Here is a 7,558-nt window from a genome sequence, read left to right as displayed (position 1 = left end):
TATATAGAAATGCCGATTATTGTCCAGGTACACTGATTATGCTGAACTGTTGAGGGTCTGCTGCCTCGTTTATAGCAAGGTGAGTGCAACGAATGAATGTACCTCGCCATTCGGGTCAGCTAAGCCCAACACCAGCAATATAAACAACAGTGAATATTTACAACGTTACTCGGGATAGTAGCAGATCTGTTATTAAGCCAGTAATGGTTCTCTACGCCTTTGCTGCGGCCCCCTATAGTTGTATTTAATGAGGCCGATGGGCATAAAACGCGCAATAACTACTACCACTAGCACCCCAAGAAACCCGGTAAGCCCCTAAGAAGGCCGGCAAATTAAACAGGACCTACATTAAAGATGTCTTGTTCGAATGACAAAACATTTATATCATTACTATTAGCTAAGAAAGAAACACTAAAGACCAAGCATATATATATATATATGTATATGTTTTTCAGGCAGATACAATGAATTTATGAAACCATGAAATGTATTAAGCCTAGATTCTACATCTGCATAAACAAATATGTAAACGACAACACATCGTATTCTGATGTTTAAATTTGCAAAGGAGAACTTTTATTTTGGTAGATTATATGTTTAAACGTAAACCGCATTCAACGGCGGTCAAACCTTAACCAACGTATGTGTTTTCTTTTTTTTTCGAGATGTCAGACCCACCCAGCCGGTCAGCATTACCCGCTTCACGATGATAGATTATATATAATGAGTGAACAAGCTAGTTGCTAGCTGATATTCGTATATACTAAACAGTATTATCTGGCTCATTTTAACAAATCAACAGGGCAGGTTGTGAGGCCAGATTGCCCTAATGCTACGGTCGCATGGTGATTACCGCTGCCTGGCAATCTGGCCCTTTTTTTAATTTAAATTTGGGGTACGCAAATATTTTAAACACGTAGACATGTGTGCTAGACTCAGCTAAATGACTTACTAACAACTCTTTATCAAGACCACTTACATTACTGACAGGTTTCTGATAATACGAAGCAACGTAGTGATATTTTCGTGCTTCAACTCTTCGTAAATCTATAGAAAGCCATAATGACTGATGCTCGCCGTGGCATTTCTACTAGGTACACTGTTTGGGCTTTCTGAATTGATGTCAGACAAAGCCCTACGCAACTGCAAAGAATAATAGTCCCAATGCAGATACTAGAAATTTAATGATGTGTCCTAGTAGTGATTTTTATGTTGAAGTATATAAATAACAAGACTTTACGTTTTATACATGAGAGGCGTTAGTAGTGAATTCGTTCACAGTAACACATGAGTTTGTAAAGTAATGCTTTACTAAATTGTTTGTATTGGACAGACATGATGCCCAGTCGCCATATGATAAACCAAACGAAATATGTTATTGTTACTGTAGGAATCTATATATACGTAACGTTGGTTTTTTTTTTAGCTATCAAGCAAGTAAGATGACGCATTGAGGCGTCTCAGCTAAGTACTTGTTTCTGGATTATCCAGCTGATTGTGCTATCGACCATCAAAGGTGAATCTGCTCAGTCCTAGGGGCAAGCGTTTTTTTTTATGGTCCGCAATTAAATCTGGCTCGCTAGTTTGGCATTTCCTATTTCACCTATGAGTTCAAGTCAACAGAGTGGTGATACTATTGAGAAAAATGTCGGCGAGGTTCTTTGCTCTCGGTGGCAAATACTATTACCTACCGTCTGCGAAAAGCTACCGAACGTTTTATTTGTAGTATAGTAATTCCTGCTATGGCTGATAGAGCTATTCGTCTTTTTATTCTTTACCGTATAGCGAGATGTTCTTTGTTGATGTCGCCGTACCGATGACCTAACATCCCGCAAACATTATAAACAAAGATGCCAACCTAAAAAGTAAAATTAGATCCATTTAGGGTAATCTAGTAGATCTCAATAACACTGTGTACTCAATGTACGTCCTGTTTATCTCGTGCATTTCCTGAAACTTGTACCGGCTGTTTCATGTAATTCCATCATCAGCCTTCTGATTCTTTTTTTGACAAAATCACGCCTTTCTTGCACTCCTTGTGGTGACTTACATACATATATGTGTGGATGTTCTAAATATAAAATATCATGTACAGGTACACATGGTCAATATACATCCTAAACAGGTACAGACAAAATAACACCCTTTGAACCTGTGTATCGGCTTTGTATATTGAGCGTTACGGACGGTATCGATAACGCACAAAAGCACCGAATAAGAAAGACAAATTTGAAACACTCGCTTAACGAACAGCGATCGCATAGAATTTTTGATGTAGCACGACACACAGTAAAACACACGCAACGGGCTTATGTTCAACAAAAAAATAGCCTTTCCCAGATAGATCAGATGAACTTTGCGGTCCTAAAAATATATATCTTGGCACCCAAAAAATAAGAATATAGTACATTCGACGCGCGCCTCTCTAACAAGGGTAGTGATTCTAGAGTGTGGGGTCCCGTGAGTATCGCAAGTGCGCTAATGATTCCGATTGCTGCTTCCATCGATGCTGTTTTGGGTGATTCATGTTCATTTATCGATGTTGGGTTTGGCTGGGCCAAATATGTCCGGAAGTCGCTCATTATCCGTTTTTGCGAAACTGGATTGCTTTTTGCGTGACGCGATTACCATGTAGCCAGAGTCCACTACTTTCGTTACGTAGTTTCCGGGCCGCGGGTATTACGCTACTCGAGGCAGTCAATACTAGTGCGACCAACAGTTCCGAAGAAGTATTTTCGGATTAGAACGATGAGCGAGTACATCTGATTCATAGGCAGAAAACGAGTTTTTATTTTTGTACCAAATGATAATAACGGGTTGTTTTTTTCCTAAGCGTCTATTTTTTGAGCGATAGAAAAATCATTTACTGTTGAGACAGTTTGTGTTTATAGTATGGTTTTGCCCGAACGGCGCCGTGAGCCTTCAATGAATTACTCCTGCTGAAGCAAGGAGTGACTTCTGCACATCTCTATGAGTGCGTGGCTATGCTAACTATGGACATGCGGCCATCTTTGATCTAAACGTTAGTGTTGCCAAATGATTATTATGCTGCTTTGTAAGTTTAGGTCCAGCAATGCCCGTCCAAAATAGCTTAGACACCAGGTGTAACAGAACAAGGGCTTATCGTCCTTTTGCGCTAGTTTATTGCTATCTTTGCTGGTTGCTCCGTCGGATATCTCTTGTGGCTTTTGAATATTCGATGATTGTTTTAGCTCTTCTTTTGCTTTATTGCGGACCATTTGTCCAACAACTGGAAAAATGTTTTTAGGGTAGGAAAAGTAATGTCGGCAGTAATTTGATTTCTTCGAAAGTCGAGTCATGTCGAAGTACAGATTTCTTCTTATATATTTTTTTTTATCTATCATATATATATATATATATATATATATATATATATATATATATATATTCTAGTTATTTGCTTAGTGCTGACTTTGCCTAGGATATTTTAGTTAAATATCTTATTTTTGTAGCCTCTTCTATCCTGCACGGTGTAATAGGTAGGTACATGGTGGTTCGAAGGTTATAGCTTATTATAGTAGCTGGATTATATCGTTAATTTGATCTGATGTTGTTATGAAGCTCGCCATAAGCTCCAAACCCACATGGTACAAGCAACTCGGACGGACGGATTGAATAGATCGAACGACTGGCACATCGAACCGAAACTTTCACAGCCGTATTAAGAAAAGCCGGATTTGTGTGCCTCCTGTGCCTTAAAACGATGCGGTTCCCGTTTTAGCTATTCGAGCGCCCCCTATCGAATTATATTGTAGCACACTATATAAACAATTTAAGTATATAACTGTGGAGTTGAACAATATTTACATTTTGGAAATGTGATCCTGTCTACCAACCAATAGTTGCAGCTGGACAAAATCATTCCGTAGATTTCTGAGAAGGTCTTTTAGCAACGATTGCTGAAACAGTGACTTTAAGTCATTGCATTGTTCTGCTAGGTTGCATATCATGAGTAAACAACGACTGTCAAAAGCAGACAACTGCCCCCGCCAACTTTTACGCCACTCGGCTTGATTGATATTAACAACCAACATATAAATTCCAACGCTAAAAAATATCAATCATTGCTATGGCGCGAAGAGAGTATATAGCAAAATTGGATCCCACAGTGATTGGATGACTGAACGTCATCAAGAATATATTCAATGGCGCGGAAGTAGCCGGAGCGACTTTTTTAAATTTATCAGCGGGCAATATTTTCGGATCCGACTATGATTCGAGCATAGAAAAATAAGATTTTTAAAATTTTTATCTAGTGTATTCGACGCCATCACCTGCGAGGTTACGAGTCTCAGTTGTCGTGGCGTACTTATTAGCCGAGATTTTCCGCGTGGATAGATTCTAGAAGAAACGCACCGCGATTTTTTCCCCATTACCAAGTGACAGATCGGTTTCTCAGATCCCAGTGCACGACATGTGGCTCGATAGTAATTACTTGCTGGAGCCCCTTCAACGTCTATAATACGCTATAGGAAGGAAAGTAAGTATATAAAAACATGCAATATAATTGAAACACAAAAATTGTATTACGATAATTACTGTGCCTTCTGTGTTTCCTTAGAGATGCATCATTTTGGCCAGAGGTTTATCACAAAGACGTTCAAGCGTTCTAGTCAAGGCGAACAATGATGACCTATGTATATGACAGAGCAGCTTAGACAGGTAAGCTGCGTTCAAAAAAAGTTTCCGTTCCACATGCGGTATCAATAATTTTTGCCTGCAAAGATGCAAGCTCATCATTAAACTTCAGATCAGACTATCCCTTACAACAAGAGATCACGGTAAAATCCGTCAGGTCACAATTTGACGGCTCACTGGCTCAGGTAACTAAAATTCAAATTAATGGCGGGTGTGTAGAAATTTTAAATAAATATACTGTATACGCAAAGCATCTTTTTGTGTGTACTTTCAAAACACGTAAAGTATATATGCGCTGACGACGGAACGTTATACCTGAAAATAACGTGTATATATATATATATATATTTGCGGTAATAAATTTCACCGTGAGGATATCGGGTCAGTGCTTAATGTATCCTTTTTCCTCGACTCGAGTACCATAAGGTAAGCCATGAGCGAAGAGCCGAGGCGAAAAAATAAGTGGTATTGTCAGCGTCGTCGATAGAATAGACCTACAACTTTCACCACTACAGCCGCCTGATATTTCTGCGCAATGCTTTAATTGAAACGTATGTAGGAGTAGAGATGACACGCACTCAGACTGAGCGTGTATATTTAACCTCGAACCGTGTGTCTTCGCTAGAATCGAAACATTTCGTTTGTTCTGCCCTGCATTTCCTTATCATTTACGTTGCAAACGGAGCCCACACAATTTTAAGGAATCACACGTCATCTGGCTAACGGTCTGTGCGTCGACGCCGTCTGAATTTACTGGTCCGATTTTTTTTCCCCCCCAGAGTGATAGGAATGTCATTCTGTTGTTCCCATACGAGCTCCCATACCTGTGTCCAGCACCCACCCGTCATTGTAGCGCCATTGTTATTGTCATAGCAGGAGCAGTGGTGAGGCAACGTAAACTGGCCCAGTTGCTGAGAAAATGGAAATACGCTCCGTTTGCATTTGCTTATATCCATAGCTTCTCTATGGCATGCTGGTTCGCTGCTATCCAGCAGCCTCATGCGTATAGCTGCTAGCCAATGTTGGGCGTTATCGTTGAAAGTATAAATTTGCCAGATGCGACAAACTGATGTTTCTTCTCCTGCTGCTGATGGGGCTACCACGGTTACTTTCCGCCCCCCTTTCTTTATAGAAACTATACCAGGCTGTTGCCAGCAAACGAATATACATCAACGGAGAGAAGAGAAGATAGCGAGAAGCTGAATAGTACATGGATGAGTGCAGCCGAAAGTTTCATTCGAGGTTTTCTCTTTCGTTTAGAACGTAGGCCAAACCTTCAGGCCATGCAGATTTCTCACACCTCAATATTCGTTCACCGTTGTTCTGTTTTGTTCTTTCTTCCGCTAAGCGACAGAACGATGAGAGCAAAACGATGCTGAAGGCCGCTTATGATGATGTTCTACTTGAAAATACAGCGAACGAATGTGTAGCAGTATTATGCCGATGTCGACGCGCGTTTACCGATAAGGTGGACGCCCAGAGAATCAGACACGTTTCAGACACATTTGCATCGTGGAAAAATCTAGTCGAATAAGAGAAAAAAGCAGAAAGGAGAAAAGGGAAACAGGTTAATACAGAAGACTAAAGCGTATATCAGGATAGTGTATGTCTATAGCATAGTATTGGATATATCTATAGAATCAAAGAGGATATCTAGATAGTTTGGTACGAAAAAAAACAACATTGTGCGAACAGCTAGAGTTTGATTTAAGGTGTGCAAATTACCTATAATCCGCCTGCTCCTTGACGAATTGACTAAAATGAAAGCAAAAATAGTCCGTTTATTAACACAACGATCAACAGTGTGTAAAGTAAATAGCACTTGTTTTTAATCATAACTAGCACCCTTTCGGGGTAAATGCAAATTGAAGCTTTGACAAAATGGAACTATTTGGCAAACAAATTACTTAACATTATACTACTTTCTAGCGCAGTGCATAATTATTCTCGGTTTTTTTTTTTTTGTTCTTTACTATTAAGCTTCGATCCGTATTATCTAGAAGAGAAACCACCGACCATGAGCCAAAGGCACAAAGATCTGACCGGTGACCTAAAACTAGGTGCACGACAACCTCGATTGCGCTGAACTAACAAAGGTCGACAAAAACAACACCTACTGTCCAGCGTCAACGTATGCAAACCGTGATGAGATACGTTCCCATGTGCGCTATGCACCATATTTACCATTAGCGAGAAAGACGGGTCATCACGAGATCTTATCGCAATAGACCTAAAAGACTCTTCTCGTCTCCTGCATCGGCGTTTGTGGGTTTACTATTTTCATCTGTCGTTGATTTGGCCTTCCGCAATAACATCGCGGCATCCACAACAAGCTGTAACGATCATGGTAAGGTTATCACTTAAAAATCCGAGCAAAAATTATGTTAAAACCCGTTTACCACCACCAAAAACCAATATTTACAACTCTACGTACACGTTAGACAGGATGTGTTTTTGCGGCCTCCGCAATAGAATGGCCGGAGAAAGCCTCAGGCAAACGCGCATTACGACTTAGAGTTATTGTCTGCAACGCTTTATTTTGTGAAAGCTAGTTTTTGTTAGCAAAAAGGCCTAAGTCAAAATCAGTCACTTACTAGTATGATGATCATCATTAAACATTTCAATGCAAACACGTCATAAGTGTATAATGGCCAATACGTTACTAATTGCAGGCGATACGGGCTAACATCGATCCGGAAACAAGTCGAAGGTATGCATATTTCTTATAAAAAAAGTTCCATATTTTTCAAACTGCCGTAACCATAAAATGCTATAGAGGGAAGTTTGTTATTGTGAAGCAGCCTGGTTTCTATCAAATAGACAAGGCCGAATCCTCTAAGCCTCTTCGCTTACAATCGGATACATAGGTATCCGATTGTAAGCGAACACATGGGTTTAG

The 7,558-nt window shown here is 40.0% G+C and overlaps 1 long non-coding RNA gene across 5 annotated transcripts in view; it reads left to right on the top strand.

Annotated features, from left to right (window-relative positions):
• The window catches only part of LOC111260077 (uncharacterized), a 52,630-nt gene that overhangs the window by 32,383 nt on the left and 12,689 nt on the right, over positions 1-7,558 (top strand). For 3 of the 5 annotated variants that reach the window (XR_015310874.1, XR_015310875.1, XR_015310871.1), the window contains exons 4-5: positions 6,640-7,006; positions 7,332-7,369. This is a non-coding gene — a long non-coding RNA (uncharacterized LOC111260077). Of the gene's footprint in view, positions 1-6,007; positions 6,227-6,639; positions 7,007-7,331; positions 7,370-7,558 lie in introns of all 5 variants that reach the window. The other 2 variants (XR_015310873.1, XR_015310872.1) reach the window with 2 other exon arrangements.

This window comes from Varroa jacobsoni, unplaced genomic scaffold (assembly GCF_002532875.2).
Source record: "Varroa jacobsoni isolate VJ856 unplaced genomic scaffold, vjacob_1.0 scaffold_396, whole genome shotgun sequence".
Taxonomy (NCBI): domain Eukaryota; kingdom Metazoa; phylum Arthropoda; class Arachnida; order Mesostigmata; family Varroidae; genus Varroa; species Varroa jacobsoni.
Note: the sequence above shows the minus strand (reverse complement) of the source record. Positions and strands in the feature narration are given on the sequence as shown.